We start from the raw sequence: 18,443 nt of genomic DNA on the forward strand, positions 1-18,443 counted from the left end.
GGGGTCGCAAGTAGACTGACTGCCCCTCGACCTTGGCACGATCCATCTTCCGATCCTGCAATCTGTGATCAAGCTGCACTGTCAGATCGATGTATTCAGCACATCTTTCTGGGGGATTTACTACTTGGGCTAATACGTCCTTAAGTTCCCCTCACAAGCCTCGGTAAAAGAGTGTAGCTCTTTTCTCCTCTGGCCAGTTAGTTTGTACTATCAGATGATTGAAGGAAGTGATATATGTTAGTATGGCTTGATTACCCTGCCAGAGTGATAACAGTTCATTGTCCAGAGCCCGCCCTTGAGTATGCCGTGGAAATAGTTTCTCCATTTCATGCTGGAAACCTCAGAAGTCTCGAAGCAAAGGATCACCCTGGTTTACCAAGGGTATTGACCAGTCTGCTGCACTACCTCCCAAATATGAGAGTGCAAATGCTGCATATTGTAGCACCTTTGCTGTATTCAAAAGACACTCCCATCAATATTCTAGTGAGGGTCCTACTCAACAAACTGAATGCCACAATTTTATTCTCAGAGAAGTGGATGGTGTGCACCACACCCTGGATGTATCCAGCTCCGGTGGCTTTACTGATTCAGGCATATAATGCACACAGCAAAATGAGAGGGGTACCCACACACACAGAGGTGTTTGTGTACGGGGTTCACGCGTTGTTGGGATGGTAGCCAGGGATTGAAGGGAAGGTGTTCCGGCTGTCCAACAAATTGTTGTTCAGGCCACACTGTCGCCCGGAGTTAGCTCAGACACACACACTCTACTGTATTGGAGGAAGTAGGGCATGAACAGACATGTCTATAATATTTGCCACTGACCACACACTGACATTAACAGGAGTAAGTGACACAGAGTTATTTGCAACAAAATACAACAAAGAAGGAGAGGTAGTGTTCAAATGAGCCTACCTTGCACAGTACACATAACAGAAATGCAGTGCCCCAGATGACCCATATAACAAAACTGAAAGCACAATATTTGCAGGAATATTTAGAAAAGGTGGCCAGAGTTTTGTGGACAACAGGACCCCATGATATAGGAAAACTGAAAGGGGGTGGGGCAGTGCACATCAAGTTGAAAGAAAGAACACTATTTCCATGAGTAAAACAGTACACACTTTCTCGAAAAGCAGGTAAGGGTATATAAAGGGTATATAAAAGACACTGCTAGCCCTAATACAGGTTAGCTCATCACCTTGCAACACAGCTATCTATCTGATTAAGAAAGCAAACCGGAGGGGCGTGGCATTTCATACAGGATTTACGCCCTCTGAATGACATTATTGAGGCAGTGTCCATTGGTTCCCAACCCTGCGATGATTCTTTGCAGCGTTCCTGCAGAGGAACACTATTTTGGAATGGTTGACATAAAGAACGCCTTTTTCTCCATTGCACTAAACCCAGACTCCAGGTATCTCACTGCCTTTATGTATCGAAGCAAAGGATCATCCTGGTTTACCAAGGGTATTGACCAGTCTGCTGCACTACCTCCCAAATATGAGAGTGCAAATGCCACTCTCACTTGATCGTTGGGGAATGCCCCAGGTCTGCACAAGAAATGTAGGCGACATTGAGTCATAAAGATGCGTACTTATTCAAATCACCTGTAAAGCGTTCTGGTGGGGCCAGGCGAACCCCCCTGGAAGAACCACCTCTACTGGTGTGGGCTGTGGAGGTGCGGCAGGAGGGGCATACCACGGCAGTGGGACCTGGCCTGCCAGTGCCTGGGGCATTTGCCTTGCTAGTTCCTCTCTCCATTCCCGGTCACAATTAGATCCCTTCTTAGGGCATTAGTTTCCTGTCTTGAGACATGAACTTCAGCCCATAACTCTCCCAGTAATTGGGGCAACTGTCCATTTCAGAAGTTTCCATAACACCCAGGCAGAGATTCGAAGAGGCTTCGCATTCTGTTATGCTCACCTGGTCTATGCGGAGGCATTGGGGAACGGTTACAGCCCTCCAGGGGGTGAGGTCGCTCGGGTCTGACTTTGCCCTCTGCGCTTATGTGGTGACTAGTGGTAATAGGTGATGTTGCTCGGGACTGCACCTGATCCCCTTCCAGACCCCTTCTCCCAAACCATGGTACCCGTGGGATGCGCTGTCCCTGGAAAGCTCACCTGTTGATTAGTTCTGGTGAGCAGTCCCTCCTGCTGCTTCTGGCAGGGGTGCTTGTATGATCTGGACCAAGTTCCTTCACTGGTGATGTTGCCGGCCCGGCAGAAGCTGCAGAGCTCAAGGCAGCAGCTGGAGGGAATGAGGAATGAAGCTGCAGTGGTACAGTAGCTTGTAAGCTAGGGGGCATGCGGGGTTCAAATGTGGCACGGCCCTAGGACAGATGTTCTAACCTGGTTCAGCCTCCCTGCCACACCCTGCCACACACGCTGAGTCAGCACATGAGGATGTTCTCTGGAATAAAGGCTTTCAGCTCCTGTAAAGTTCATGTAAAATACAAGCATTTCTGCACTGAAATAAAGTGAAAGCATTCCTGCACTGAAATAAAGTGTTCCTGCTCACATCTCTATATGAGCCTGGCGCCAAAGGTGCCAGGACTGAGTCCAGCCAGGGCCCCTGTGTTTATGGGTCCCAAAGGGACATAAATGAGTCAAGTGACCCATTGCCCCATCACTAGATGGTGTGTTTTTTGTGTTCTGGGGCCTGTGGCCATGACAATGTGTGACAAAGAAAAATAAATGTTCAGGTCTCTGGAGCTTAATGATGTTAATATGTTTTTATATAATTTTAATGCTTTCATTTTATTTGTTCTTTAAAGGAGAAAAAGTGAAACACAATTGAATGCTAAAAGAAAAATAGGGAAGGAGCAATGTGATAAATGGGGAAGGCTTACACAATGGCACTGAAGGAAGAGCATTGTTCATTGACATGCAATATCTTGTATGATGAAATGATGCGTGTGTGAAGAGAGAGAGAAAATGGCGCATGCTACATGTGCTCTCTCATTCCACACATAGTTGGAATGGCCAAAGTTCTCCTTCCCCAGGCTGTGTCCTATGAGGAGGTGGGATGCCTTATGCATCTGTCTCTCTCAAAGTTTATTCCAGGGGGAAAAAGTAGCAGTTCACTGGGTGGATAAAGGAGAAAATGTATATGAAGTCAACTAAGTAAAATTAACGCAAATGCTTCAAAACCTTGGAAAGAAGACATAAGGTAATAGAGTATGTCACTGAAGGCCCTAAAGTGGTAGAATTGCAAATAAGAGACCATAAAATATTGCAATGTGACAACTAAAGACTGACAGAGTGTCCCCTGGTGTCACTCAAGGCCACTGATGAGGACAGAAGCAGCAGTTTGGCATGGGGACAAATGGGAGGGGGGAATAATGCAGTGTCATGATGAAGGATTGGTGGGCTTTGAGCAAAACATGGTTGCCAAAATTATTGACAAATGCAGAGCAACGTGGGGAAAGTAAGTTCATGCTTTAATGTGGTTACATGAAAAACATCAACCAGTTGACATAAGGAGCTTTACACGATTCCCTTTATGTTTCAGGTCAAGTGGGTCAATTTTCCTGGGGACTAATTTGGGATGAGCTAAGGTGATGCAGAATGCAGCTATGATGCGTGGAACAGCAGCAGTAGTGAATATTTGGTGGGCTTGTGTATCCAAAGCATATGCCCAACTTCCACCTCACTGTAGTGGAATCTGCACACTCATCACTTTGCACAGCCCTGCACTTGTGGTGCCCCAAAATAGCACAGCCATGTATATTGCACTGCAGGGAAAAATGGCACAGCAAAATGAGCAGCAAAAAATGTTGTGAAGGAGAAAGTGGGAAAACAATTATTTCTCAAGGAAAAATGCAGAGAAACTGTGGCTATCCCAGATGAGTACTGACTGTTTTTCATGACTGCCACCTTTTTTACTTCTCTGTTGCTTCCAGGATTACAGGCTGCCGATAATTATAAATGGCTGCAGCTAATCCGTTATGGGCTATTGCACTGGCTAATTCAACAGCAACAGGGATGAATGCAATCAAGGAAGAGATGAGGGCTTTGCGCTTGGTGGCCCTTCAAAATAGATTGGTTCTGGCCTCCTAACAGCTATTGAAGGAGGTGTATGTGCAAAGTTTGGGTAAAGTTGCTGCACAGCAATACCTGATGGTGATGCCTCCAAGTGCAGCTTTGCAGGAGATATGGACACTCCAGGAAAAGATGACAGGCAAGGTTAATGAGTGCAGGCAAAAGACTGGCTCGACAGATTATTGTCATGGTTGCCCTCTTGGCTTTCCTGATTCTTTCGAGTGACTGTCTCTGTGTTGGTACTGATTCTGATCACCTTCTACGTTTTTAAGAAAAATGTTTAATTATATTTTAACAAACAAAACGGACATTTGATGTTACCCTTGAGTGTTCACAAAAACAATTTTAAAATGAAGAACAGGAAGAAAATAATGGGGAAAGTGAGGGGGAAGATCTTGATGGATGGTTTGTGACACAGCCTGCTGACATTGAGAATAACAAGGAATTTTTGATAAAATGTATGAAGGATGGGGCAGGGTGTGTATGGGTTGAGGAAGATTGAAATGGCTCGGCAGAAAGTGGGGTATACATGGCACAGTTGGAGAAAATATGGAAACATAAAGATGAAGTTGCTAAAAAGGAAAGAGAGATCTAAAAAGATTTAGAGGTCGATTCATGGAATAATTAGGGCGGCGCAAGTGGGCAAAAACGTGCGATTCGCAGTGGAATAGCGAAAATCGCAGTGCAAGTGCGAAAATCGCACGAAAAGCAGCGCACATCGATTCATGGAAGGGCGTGCGCGAAAAAACCATCTGATGTGCGCTAAAAAAGTGCGCGGCAAGTTCCACACACGATTTGGCCGGGTACGTGGATTTCAGGGGTGCGCGGGAAGTTGCACACGCAATTGGCCTGGGTACGTGTACTATGGGGTGTGCGGGAAGTTCCACACGCGATTTCTGCAGGGTACGTGTATTTCGGTGGTGCCGGGGAAAGCTACACGTGATTTGACCATGTGGGTCCCCCCAGGTGTTCCCTCTACACCCTCCACGGCCCCTGCAGCCAGCCCACACCACAGGGTACTACCCTGCACCCCTGCTCATGTCCCACAGGCAACCCATCCACCATGGCCATGCCCACCAGCCAACCCACATGTCACCTTGCACCACTGATCACAAACACATGTCTCCCACCACCCCCACCCCCCAGCAGTGCAGGGGCAGCCTCCACCAGGCCCCCACCCATGTCTCCCACCACCCCCTACCCCCAGCAGTCAGGGGCAGCCTCCACCAGGCCCCCACTCATGTCCCCTATTACCCCCACCCCCCAGCACTGTGGGGCACCTGCCAGCAGGCCCCCACTCATGTCTCCCACCACCCCCACCCCCCAGCAGTGCAGGGGCAGTCTCCACCAGGCCCCCACTCATGTCTCCCACCACCCCCACCCCCCAGCAGTGCAGGGGCAGCCTCCACCAGGCCCCCACTCATGTCTCCCACCACCCCCCCAGCCACCAGGGGCACCCTCCACCAGGCCCCCACTCATGTCTCCCACCACCCCCACCCCCCAGCAGTGCAGGGGCAGCCTCCACCAGGCCCCCACTCATGTCTCCCACCACCCCCACCCCCCAGCCACAAGGGGCAGCCTCCACCAGGCCCCCACTCATGTCACCCACCACCCCCACCCCCCAGCAGTGCAGGGGCAGCCTCCACCAGGCCCCCACTCATGTCTCCCACCACCCCCACCCCACAGCCACCAGGGGCAGCCTCCACCAGGCCCCCACTCAGGTCTCCCACCACCCCCAACCCCCAGCAGTCAGGGGCAGCCTCCATCAGGCCCCCACTCATATCCCCTATTACACCCACTCCCCCCACAGTGCAGGGGCAGCCTCCACCAGTCCCCCACCCATGTCTACCACCACCCCCACCCCCCAGCCACCAGGGGCAGCCTCCACCAGGCCCCCACTCATGTCTCCCACCACCCCCACCCCCCAGCCACCAGGGGCAGCCTCCACCAGGCCCACACTCATGTCACCCACCACCCCCACCCCCCAGCATTGCAGGGGCAGCCTCCACCAGGCCCCCACTCATGTCTCCCCCCACCCCCACCCCCCAGCCACCAGGGGCAGCCTCCACCAGGCCTCCACTCATGTCTCCCACCACCGCCACCCACCGGCAGTGAAGGGGCAGACTCCAACAGGCCCCCACTCATGTCTCCCACCACCCCCTACCCCCCAGCGGTCAGGGGCAGCCTCCACCAGGCCCCCACTCATGTCCCCTATTACCCCACCCCCCCGCAGTGCAGGGGCAGCCTCCACCAGGCCCTCACCCATGTCTACCACCACCCCCACCCCCCAGCCGTGCAATTTGCCTGGGTACGTGTACTTCGTGGTGCGCGGGAAGTTCCACACGCGATTGTACGTGTACTTCGGGGTGCGTGTGAACTTCCACACGCGATTTGCCTGGGTACATGTACTACGGGGTGCGCGGGAAGTTCCACACGCGATTGTACGTGTACTTTGCAGTGCGCGGGAAGTCCCACACGCGATTGGCCTGGGTACGTGTATACTCAACAAACTGAATGCCACAATTTTATTCTCAGAGAAGTGGATGGTGTGCACCACACCCTGGATGTATCCAGCTCCGGTGGCTTTACTGATTCAGGCATATAATGCACACAGCAAAATGAGAGGGGTACCCACACACACAGAGGTGTTTGTGTACGGGGTTCACGCGTTGTTCGGGGTGCGCGTGAACTTCCACACGCGATTGGGCCTGTGAGAGTGGGTTACATGTATTCCAGGGGTGGGCGGGAATATTTACCCGCGACTGTGCCTGTGAGAGCGTGCTATGTGTATTCCTGGTGTGGGCGGGAAGATTCACACGTTCGCCTACGACGTGCCAAAAAATGGTCCAATCCTGAGACACGTACGCCAGCATGAAGCAGGCGTACGTCGACCCGCGCAGCATATAAGTGCGCGCAAACAACAAACAAGCTCATACGCCAGGATGAATATACCATTCCTAGCAGCAGTGGCCGTGGGTTACCAAAGGAGGAGGCCTTTTTGGCATGCCTGATGACCAGGTGTATGGGAGGTACAGGTACCACACCACGTCCCTCACTGGTGGTCGGTCGGCCCTCAGACCCCTCCTGGGTCTGCACCATCTCCACAACCCCAGCAGTATCAGGTGCGTCTTCCCCTGCAAAGACATAAAAGAAAACAAATGGAAACAGGCATTAGCACTATGGCACACAATGAGGGCTGAGAGGCTACAGAAACAGTACTTGATTGACACATGTCCCACATGACTAAAACACTCCCATGCATGCACCGTCACTGTGTGTGTTGGGGAGGCAGATGGCACACATTGATGACACCAAGATGGAAGATGAACACATTTGCTACGTGCTGCCTAGCAGTGGCATCACACATTGGCCAGTGATTGGCAGGTCAAATACACATGCCATCACACAGATGGCATGTACCCTAGCCATGAAGTGAAGAGGGAGAGGAGGTCACCAATTGTTCATTCAGTCCAGTTTGTTCATATGATTGATTATTTTCATTGTAATGGTTCTAATGTTTAACATGCAGCTGCCAGTCAAAAATGGTCCAATAGCACAGGGACATGTCCAAACTAATCATGTCCACTAAACTGAGCCAGTCCACTGTACCATAGCCATGTCAGACATGTGACAATAGGACTGAGAAATCCCGAGTAAAAGTGGTGGTATGCAAACAATCTGCCTGAATAAACCGAGGTAAATAAGCAACAGTGTAGTGGCAAGATGGCACTCGAAGGGCAACTGGCGTGGTGTTGGGCTGGATGTCTAATGTTGGCCGAAGGGATGCCCAAATGCTGTTGCCAAGAATGTTTAGGAAGAGGCACATGGGTGAGCCAATCCACTGACGCACACACACCCTCCCCTGGCACCCAAACAGAAGTCCTCCCACACACAACATGCACATGGATGACACACACATGCATGTGCACTCACCGGACAATGCCTCGTAATCTGCCACTACTCCCACGCCTTGGATCTGTTCCTCCGTGACGTAGGTCCCAGCAACCTGCTCATGTGGAGTGAGTTCTATGTCGTCTGCTGGAGACCCACCTCCAGTCACTAGAGTTGCGGCATGACTTTAGGCCAGCTTATTCTTTGCCCTGCGCTTCAGGTCATTCCAGCGCTTTTAGCAATCATTAGCTGTGTGCCTCACGATTCCAAGGGCACTTATGATGTCCACAATGGTCTGCCAGTATGCCTGACGTTGTGCAGGTGTGGTCTTGGAACCTGCAACAATCACCATTTCGCAGTCATGTGCGGACACATACTCTACAAGTGCATTCAGTTCGGCCTCATTGAAGCTGGGCTCCCTTGACGGGCCGGACTGTGTAGCCGTGTCTGGGGCATCAGCCTCTACTGGACGAGCACTCTTCCTCTTCCGCTTGGAAGGTGGTGGGGATCCGGAGTGTCCTGAGCCGCTCTGGACACTAGGGGCAGGAGCGTGGGATTGCACACTCAGCATGGGAGTTGGTGCAGGCATTATCTCAAGTGTGATGGTGTCAGGGGGAATGTCAGCATGATGGACTTGGACCGACACTGACCTGGATGGGTGTGTGAGAGGTGGGGTGGATGGAGCCGCAGCTGCCCCTGCAGCCTCCCCAGCCTGCCTACGCGGGGCAGCAGATGACCTAGCTGCCCCTGATCCACCTGGCCTGATGACACCAACGTTCACCGGCGCACGTGGCCTAGACCTGCTGACCTGGAAGTCAGCCATGGAGTCACCCTGTGCCAGGTCTGGTTCCACAGTGGGCTGGTCCAACAAGGGCTGAGCATGGATGGTGTCAGCCACGGTAACCTCAACCAGGGAGGGAGGCATGGGTGTCCCTGACTGCTCCTCCACACATGGGGGGCTAGGGGCACCCTGCAAGTCAGGGCCACGTCCCCTACCGGATCCACCACGGCCACTACTTGGGGCTCGGCCACCTTTGCCACCCTTACGGCTTGTTCGCCTCCCAGCCATGGCACTGATGTTATTGTGCGTATGGGAGTTGATGTGAACTATTGTCCTGGCCAATTGGGGGTCAAAGGGCTTGGGTACCAGATGGTAATCGTACCCTAGTGCTCTAGCAAGGCTGTATGTCACCCCTGGGGAAAGATGACGGGTCACGCAACGCACAGGCACCCCAAAAAAGGGAAGTAAGGTGCACGCAACCCCTCCTAGACCACGTGCGTGGAAAAATAAACCTGCACTACGCTGTGGCACAAGAATGAACGTATGCAGTTGTGTGGGCACACATGTTTGGATGAATGTGTATGTAAGTAGACATGTCTGTGATGTCACGCATGTATGCTGTTTTCAGCTGCATGTATCAGCACTGTGTACATGTGCATGTGTGTGTATTTGACAAGGGTGCAACAGTGATGCAACATGGATGCATGTGACAGCGGTATGTGGAAGCCTGATGGGCAGATGTGACATGGATGCCCATCTGAACACTGCGACACTTGGCAGAGGTGTACACATGCATGCAAGTGTGGTGGTATGTGTACATGTGTGGTGCACTTCCTGTGTTGCATGTGATGTCTGGTTCACCTTTGCCTGCTCATGCTGTTGTATGTGTATGGATGGTGCTGGCAGTTGCAAATAGGCTGTGGTATGGCTCATGTGTGTGAGTTGAAATGACATGTGTGTTGGGGATTGTGATGACATGTCTGAAGTTTGCCAATGCCACTCATGTACAACTGTCATGTGTGTATGTGTCCATTGTACAGTGCCCTGAGGCCTGTGTTTTATTTCTCCCTGTCTGCAGCGTCAACTGATGAAGAGGGCGGAGAAGGTGCTGTGGAGCACATCGGCGGGGAGTGAGGAGTCCGGTGCCGCGTCCCAGGCCGCAGCTGCCGGGGGGAGGTCCAAGAGGTGGAGGTTGGAGTTGGACTCCTCGGCAGCAGAAGGGGCAGCTGGGACCCCACAGGGCCCAACAGGGGAAGATGGCACGGAGTCATCCAGGTTGGTGGGGGGTTTGGTGGAGGAGGAGGTCGTGCAAGCAACAGAGACGGGGTCTGGAGGTGGGGATCCCACTGGTGCTAGTGGTGCAGTGCAGGACCAGGGACAGGAGGCAGCACAGGCCGCCGCGGAGGTGCCTGTGTGCAATCCTGTCCCTGATCCTGTCCCTGCATCATCTTGCACCAGCAGGGATGCCTACGTCCAGGCCCGTTTTCAGGCAGGGGTTGAGCTCACGACAACTGGCCTTCCTCTGCCTGCGGACGTGGCTATCCGGGTCCGGGTTGAGCCTGTTCTGAGTGGTGTGGCGTTGCGTCAACGGGCCATGCGAGGTGACCTGCAGTCTTTTCATGAGGAAACTGCACGTCATCTCGAATGGCTCGTTGACCACGTCAGCCTGCTGGGACAGGTCACCCAGGCCGGATTCTTCCCTATGATGGGGCTTGCTACGACCCCCTCCTCAACTGAACCCCCTACACGCCAGTCGTCCTCCGTGCCATCTTCCCACCCATCAGTCACCTGGGTGCCCTGTGGAGCTGCCTCTGAAGGTGCGGCCAGGCTGGTGGAGGAGGCATCCCTGCCACAGTCAGGAGTCGGACGTCCAGCAGGGGTGGCCACGTCAATGACTGCACCCCAGCCGGCGGAGGATGTGCAGGCAGCAGGAGGCAGTGCACGGGCAGAGGCACAGCAGCAGCAGCAACGTGGTGGGAGCCATGGAGGCTCGGGGCCTTCAACATCGGAGGGGCAGGCATCGGCCGGAGGGCCGGAGGACCCAGGACAGAGAGTGTCTTCCGTGTGGCAGCGGTTGGGCCACGCCATAGATGCGGATCGGCAGCGGGCGGAAGAGGCACGGCTCACAATGGTCAGGGCGGAGAACTCCATGCGAAGGGCCCTGAGGCGGGCCGAGTGCCTCGAGGCAATCCGCAGGGGTTTGGAGGTGGACACGTCGACGGCCCTGTGGACCCTCGGGGCCATGGAGGAGGACCGCCTCCGGGACATTGAGCAGGAGTTCAATGATGCCCTGGCCTGGGACATCCACAAGTGAGCCGTCAAACTAGCCCGCCGCCCTTGTACATAGTTATGTAGGTAGTGTTCGGTTTCATTTTTTTTTTGGATTTATTTTGGACCTTTCGGACATTGGCCACATTTTTGTATATAGTTTATTTTATTAGTCAGTGTAGTTAGATAGGTTTCCTTTCTTTTGTTGGGATAATGGACCCTGGCTTGTTCGTATGTACATAGTTCACGGTTGGATTGTATTTTTCTTTCACATTTTCACCATGGAGCAATGGCTTTCTATTTTATTTCCCATTGGATTTTGTTTTCTGGACAGTGACTTTGGACACCATTACTTTGAATTTTGATTTTTGGTTTTGCTTTTTTTCACGGACATGCTTCTTTTCATTTTTGTACATTCCCATTTCTGTTTCTTCATTTTTGATTCTATTTATGTTTCCTTCAATACATATTTTTTTATCACACTTCAATGTGTAGTATCATCTCATTGGTTTAATGCATATCATGATATGGCTTTTGAGATTCACTGACACCCATTGGGTGTATGTGAGGGAAATGTGTTTGTTTCGGAACTTGCAATTGGTGTTCTGTCATGTAATTGCCAATTATGAGTGGGTGGATGGAATACTCGGGTGGGTGTTTTGCATTTGGAGGCTGACCATAGGGACCAGGGATCTAGATTGTGATGACATGTTGGCTGGGGAACATGAGTTGGACGTGGATGGGGGCCTGCTGGCAGGTGCCCCACAGTGCTGGGGGGTGGGGGTGCAGGGGTACATGAGTTGGACATGAGTGGAGGCCTGCTCACAGGTGCCCCACAGTGCTGGGGGTGGGGGTGCAGGGGTACATGAGTTGGACATGAGTGGGGGCCTGCTGGCAGGTGCCCCACAGTGCTGGGGGTGTGGGTGCAGGGGTACATGAGTTGGACATGAGTGGGGGCCTGCTGGCAGGTACCCCACAGTGCTGGGGGGTGGGGGTGCAGGGGTACATGAGTTGGAAATGAGCGGGGGCCTGCTGGCACGTGCCCCACAGTGCTGGGGGGTGGGGGTGCAGGGGTACATGAGTTGGACATGGTGGGGGCCTGCTGGCAGGTGCCCCACAGTGCTGGGGGCTGGGGGTGCAGGGGTACATGAGTTCGACATGAGTGGGGGCCTGCTGGCAGGTGCCCCACAGTGCTGGTGGGTGGGGGGTGCAGGGGTACATGAGTGGGGGCCTGGTGGAGGCTGCCCCTGGTGGCTGTGGGATGGGGGTGGTGGTAGACATGAGTGGGGGCCTGGTGGAGGCTGCCCCTGGTGGCTGGGGGTGGGGGTGGTGGTAGACATGGGTGGGGGCCTGGTGGAGGCTGCCCCTGCACTGCTGGGGGGCGGGGGTGGTGGGAGACATGGGTGGGGGCCTGGTGGAGGGTGCCCCTGACTGCTGGGGGGTAGGGGGTGGTGGGAGACATGAGTGGGGGCCTGCTAGAGGCTGCCCCTGGTGGCTGTGGGATGGGGGTGGTGGTAGACATGAGTGGGGGCCTGGTGGAGGCTGCCCCTGCACTGCTGGGGGTTGGGGGTGGTGGGAGACATGAGTGGGGGCCTGGTGGAGGCTGCCCCTGCACTGCGGGGGGTGGGGGTAATAGGGGACATGAGTGGGGGCCTGGTGGAGGCTGCCCCTGCACTGCTGGGGGGAGGGGGTGCAGGGGGACATGAGTGGGGGCCTGGTGGAGGCTGCCCCTGCACTGCTGGGGAGTGGGGGTGCAGGGGGACATGAGTGGGGGCCTTCTGGAGGCTGCCCCTGGTGGCTGTGGGATGGGGGTGGTGGTAGACATGAGTGGGGGACTGGTGGAGGCTGCCCCTGCACTGCTGGGGGGTGGGGGTGGTGGGAGACATGAGTGGGGGCCTGGTGGAGGCTGCCCCTGGTGGCTGGGGGGGTGGGGGTGGTGGGAGACATGGGTGGGGGCCTGGTGGAGGCTGCCCCTGCACTGCTGGGGGTGGGGGTAATAGGGGACATGAATGGGGGCTTGGTGGAGGCTGCCCCTGGTGGCTGGGGGGTGGGGGTGGTGGGAGACATGAGTGGTGGCCTGGTGGAGGCTGCCCCTGCACTTCTGCGGGGTGGGGGTGGTGGGAGACATGAGTGGGGGACTGGTGGAGGCTGCCCCTGGTGGCTGGGGGGTGGGGGTGGTGGGAGACATGAGTGGGGGACTGGTGGAGGCTGCCCCTGCACTGCGGGGGGGTGGGGGTAATAGGGGACATGAGTGGGGGTTTGGTGGAGGCTGCCCCTGGTGGCTGGGGGGTGGGGGTGGTGATAGACATGAGTGGGAGCCTGGTGGAGGCTGCCCCTGCACTGGTGGGGGTGCAGGGGGACATGAGTGGGGGCCTGGTGGAGGTTGCCCCTGCACTGCGGGGGAGTGGGGGTAATAGGGGAAATGAGTGGGGGCTTGGTGGAGGCTGCCCCTGGTGGCTGGGTGGGTGGGGGTGGTGGGAGACATGAGTGGGGGCCTGGTGGAGGCTGCCCCTGGTGGCTGGGGGGTGGGGGTGGTTGTAGACATGGGTGGGGGCCTGGTGGAGGCTGCCCCTGCACTGCTGGGGGTGGGGGTGGTGGGAGACATGGGTGGGGGCCTGGTGGAGGGTGCCCCTGCACTGCGGGGGGGTGGGGTTAATAGGGGACATGAGTGGGGGCTTGGTGGAGGCTGCCCCTGGTGGCTGGGGGGTGGGGGTGGTGGGAGACATGAGTGGGGGCCTGGTGGATGCTGCCCCTGGTGGCTGGGGGGTGGGGGTGGTGGGAGACATGAGTGGGGCCTGGTGGAGGCTGCCCCTGCACTGCGGGGGGTGGGGGTAATAGGGGACATGAGTGGGGGCTTGGTGGAGGCTGCCCCTGGTGGCTGGGGGGTGGGGGTGGTGGGAGACATGAGTGGGGGCCTGGTGGAGGCTGCCCCTGCACTGCTGGGGGGTGGGGTTGCAGGGGGACATGAGTGGGGGCCTGCTGGAGGTTGCCCCTGCACTGTGGGGGGGTGGGGGTAATAGGGGACATGAGTGGGGGCTTGGTGGAGGCTGCCCCTAGTGGTTGGGGGCGTGGGGGTGGTGGGAGACATGAGTGGGGGCCTGGTGGAGGCTGCCCCTGGTGGCTGGGGGGTGGGGGTGGTGGTAGACATGGGTGGGGGCCTGGTGGAGGCTGCCCCTGCACTGCTGGGGGGTGGGGGTGGTGGGAGACATGGGTGGGGGCCTGGTGGAGGGTGCCCCTGCACTGCGGGGGGTGGGTTAATAGGGGACATGAGTGGGGGCTTGGTGGAGGCTGCCCCTGGTGGCTGGGGGGTGGGGGTGGTGGGAGACATGAGTGAGGGCCTGGTGGAGGCTGCCCCTGCACTGCGGGGAGGTGGGGGTAATAGGGGACATGAGTGGGGGCTTGGTGGAGGCTGGCCCTGGTGGCTGGGGGGTGGGGGTGGTGGTAGACATGGGTGGGGGCCTGGTGGAGGCTGCCCCTGCACTGCAGGGGGGGTGGGGTTAATAGGGGACATGAGTGGGGGCTTGGTGGAGGCTGCCCCTGGTGGCTGGGGGGTGGGGGTGGTGGGAGACATGAGTGAGGGCCTGGTGGAGGCTGCCCCTGCACTGCGGGGGGGGGGGTAATAGGGGACATGAGTGGGGGCCTGGTGGAGGCTGGCCTTGGTGGCTGGGGGGTGGGGGTGGTGGTAGACATGGGTGGGGGCCTGGTGGAGGCTGCCCCTGCACTGCGGGGGGTGGGGGTAATAGGGGACATGAGTGGGGGCTTGATGGAGGCTGCCCCTGGTGGCTGGGGGCTGGGGGTGGTGGGAGACATGAGTGGGGCCTGGTGGAGGCTGCCCCTGACTGCTGGGGGGCAGGGGGTGGTGGGAGACATGAGTGGGGGCCTGGTGGAGGCTGCCCCTGGTGGCTGTGGGGTGGGGGTGGTGGTAGACATGGGTGGGGGCCTGGATGAGGCTGTCCCTGCACTGCTGGGGGGTGGGGGTTGTGGGAGACATGGGTGGGGGCCTGGTGTAGGGTGCCCCTGACTGCTGGGGGGTAGGGGGTGGTGGGTGACATGAGTGGGGGCCTGGAGGAGGCTGCCCCTGGTGGCTGGGGGGTGGGGGTGGTGGGAGACATGAGTGGGGGCCTGGTGGAGGCTGCCCCTGGTGGCTGGGGGTGGGGGTGGTGGGAGACATGGGTGGGGGCCTGGTGGAGGCTGCCCCTGCACTGAGGGTAGTGGGGGTAATACGGCACATGAGTGGGGGCTTGGTGGAGGTTGCCCCTGGTGGCTGGGGGGTGGGGATGGTGGGAGACATGAGTGGGGGCCTAGTGGAGGCTGCCCATGCACTACGGGGGAGGTGGGGGTAATAGGGGACATGAGTGGGGGCCTGGTGGAGGTTGGCCCTGGTGGCTGGGGGGTGGGGGTGGTGGTAGACATGGGTGGGGGCCTGGAGGCTGCCCCTGCACTGTGGGGGGTGGGGGTAATAGGGGACATGAGTGGGGGCTTGGTGGAGGCTGCCCCTGGTGGCTGGGGGTTGGGGGTGGTGGGAGACATGAGTGGGGGCCTGGTGGAGGCTGCCCCTGCACTGCTGGGGGGTGGGGGTGGTGGGAGACATGAGTGGGGGCCAGGTGGAGGCTGCCCCTGCACTGCTAGGGGGTGGGGGTGCAGGGGGACATGAGTGGGGGCCTGGTGGAGGCTGCCACTGGTGGCTCTGGGATGGGGGTGGTGGTAGACATGAGTGGGGGCCTGGTGGAGGCTGCCCCTGCACTGCTGGGCGGTGGGGGAGCAGGGGACATGAGTGGGGGCCTGGTGGAGGCTGCCCCTGGTGGCTGGGGGTGGTGGGAGACATGGGTGGGGGCCTGGTGGAGGCTGCCCCTGGTGGCTGGTGGCTGGGGGTGGTGGGAGACATGAGTGGGGGCCTGGTGGAGGCTCCCCCTGCACTGCTGGGGGGTGGGGGTGGTGGGAGACATGGGTGGGGGCCTGGTGGAGGGTGCCCCTGGTGGCTGGGGGGCGGGGGTGGTGGGAGACATGCATTCTTGGTCAGTGGTGCAAGGTGACATGTGGGTTGGCTGGGGGACATGCCCATGGTGGATGGGCTGCCTGCGGGACATGAGCAGGGGTGCAGGGTTGTCCCCCGTGGTGTGGGCTGCCTGCAGGGGCCGTGAAGGTTGTACAGAGAACACCTGGGAAGACCCACACGGCCAATTCACGTGTAGTACTCCCCAGAACCCCTGAAATACACGTACCCTGCTGAAATCGCGTGTGGAACTTCCCACGCACCCCTGCAATACACGTACCCTGCTGAAATCGCGTGTGGAACTTCCCGCGCACCCCTGGAATACACGTACCCTGCTCGCACGGGGCCAATCGCGTGTGGAACTTCCCTCGCACCCCTGAAATACACGTACCCTGATGGAATCGCCTGTGATACTTCCCGCGCCCCCCTGATGCACACGTACACAGGACAATCACGTGTGGAACTTCCTGCGAACCACTGGAATACACGGTCCCCGCTTGGCGTTTGCTGTTTGCCAGCCCTGTGAACTGGTCCAGGGTTGGCGTTGCCCTTTGCGATTATTTGGGGATTTTGAGGGCTTTTCCTTGCGCGAGGGCGTTCTTGGGGGCGTAACTGGCGCTGCTGCAGGGTCGCTGCGCCACGCTGCGCCACGGCTGGTTTTGGATGCGATAATCCATGAATACGCTGTGCGCGGAAATCGATTTTAGCGCACGCGGCTGGCGCAGACATTCGCACGGGCATGCTGTGCGCCAGTCGCGTGCGCCACTTTTGTTCGAATTTCTATTAATTACCCTGTTAGTTATTAATAAATTAATAAAAATGGGGAATAATGTAATCAAAATGCAAGTTTAGCACGGTATGATGTAAAGCACTTATTATAGTACTGTAAAACGAGAGGGAGCTCTTTCTGATATCTGCAAAATTAATTGCTTAATAACATGAATCCATAAAACCTGCGTATAATCATGCATAGTGGTAGAATGAAATGCAGTAAATAAGCCATAAAATGGTGCCTCTGCTTTACACGTGTGGAAGTTTTTGTTTGCGGCAAAGGTTGCTGCAGCTGGTGCATTAGTGCAGAGTTAGTGATGCCAGGACAGCACTTCCGGAAGAACACAGTGGTTGTTATTTTTTGTGGTAAACAGAATAGAGCTCACAGGTTCCACCTGAAAATACATGACCATTATATAATTCAACATAATTTATTAAATGCGATTTTCTAATGGAGCCGGCAAGAACCACAGCAGTTTCAAATGTTTTCTCTGTGAAAATGGTTAGAGTGTCCCCGATATGCAACATTTGTACAGCAGTATATCCATGGTTCAAGGCTCCGATGGTGACATGGTGGGCAGCCATTCTCATGAAAATCAGGATGAAGTGACCAGGCCAGATTATTAAAGTTCAGCTGGACATCTCAAATGTTTCAATGACTTAATTCTGTGCATTGGAATTAGGGGTGGATTGTGATGTCACAGGGTATCATTGAGGGTGGTGTGGGAAGGTCTGCAAACCCGATCATTGCTTGCAAAGTATGCTTTTCTATATGGGTTTAAAGTGCAGGGTCCAATCAAACTTGTTTGGGGAGATTTTTTCATGTCGCATGATTGCAAATGCAAATTACTTTGTTTTCTATAAAAGTTCTTTGTGTAGGGGCGTTTCTTTGACAGCACATTTTCATGCAGTTATGTGCTGTGATCTGTATGAATTTGCTATCCCAGCTGAGTCAGTGGCCTTGATTAAAATTGTGTTGCTTCAGGCAATGGTGTACACCCCTTTTGACTACATGTGTAATGTATTCGTGAGTCCTATGAGGCAGCCTGCGATACACGAGTATGTCATAGTTGGCAACTCTCAAATTCTGTTTTTTTTACCTTTTAAGAGGAATGATTTTATTAGAAGATGGTTTCACTGACTACTTATGTTCCCTGGCTAAGTGCTTAGTTATAAGGTGCAGGCGAGCAACATACACTACACGTAACCTATTATATTCTTTAATACAAGAAATATCAGTTGTCACTTTTCTTTCATTAAAGTTTATTAAACATAAACCTTCAAGATTTCTCACACATGACAGAGCTACATATGACATACCTTCTTTAAACGCTATATGACCTATGCCAATAAGTGCTTCTCCTACCTTCGTACGTTGTGATTTGTAAATAGTAATTGCATAAATGAGTTTATTTCACAGAATCAAACTATATTTCAACATTTTCAATATTTGTACTGTGAGGAAAAGTGTGACATGCAATCTATCTATCTAAGGCCTCAGGGTGCTCACAGACAGACAAGACATAGAACAGGAAGTGTTACATGATGCAACAAAAAGCTGGACCCAAATAAAAGGCTCCAGCCGGGCTTATATTCAACTATCCAAATCAAGTCCGTTTTTTGTGAAAGAGAAATGATTTCTAAACGTTCCTGAATTGCTGAGTGGAAATGCAACCCTTGATATCTAAAGGAAGCA

This window comes from Ambystoma mexicanum, chromosome 4p, assembly GCF_040938575.1.
Source record: "Ambystoma mexicanum isolate Mex_15411 chromosome 4p, UKY_AmexF1_1, whole genome shotgun sequence".
NCBI lineage: Eukaryota > Metazoa > Chordata > Amphibia > Caudata > Ambystomatidae > Ambystoma > Ambystoma mexicanum.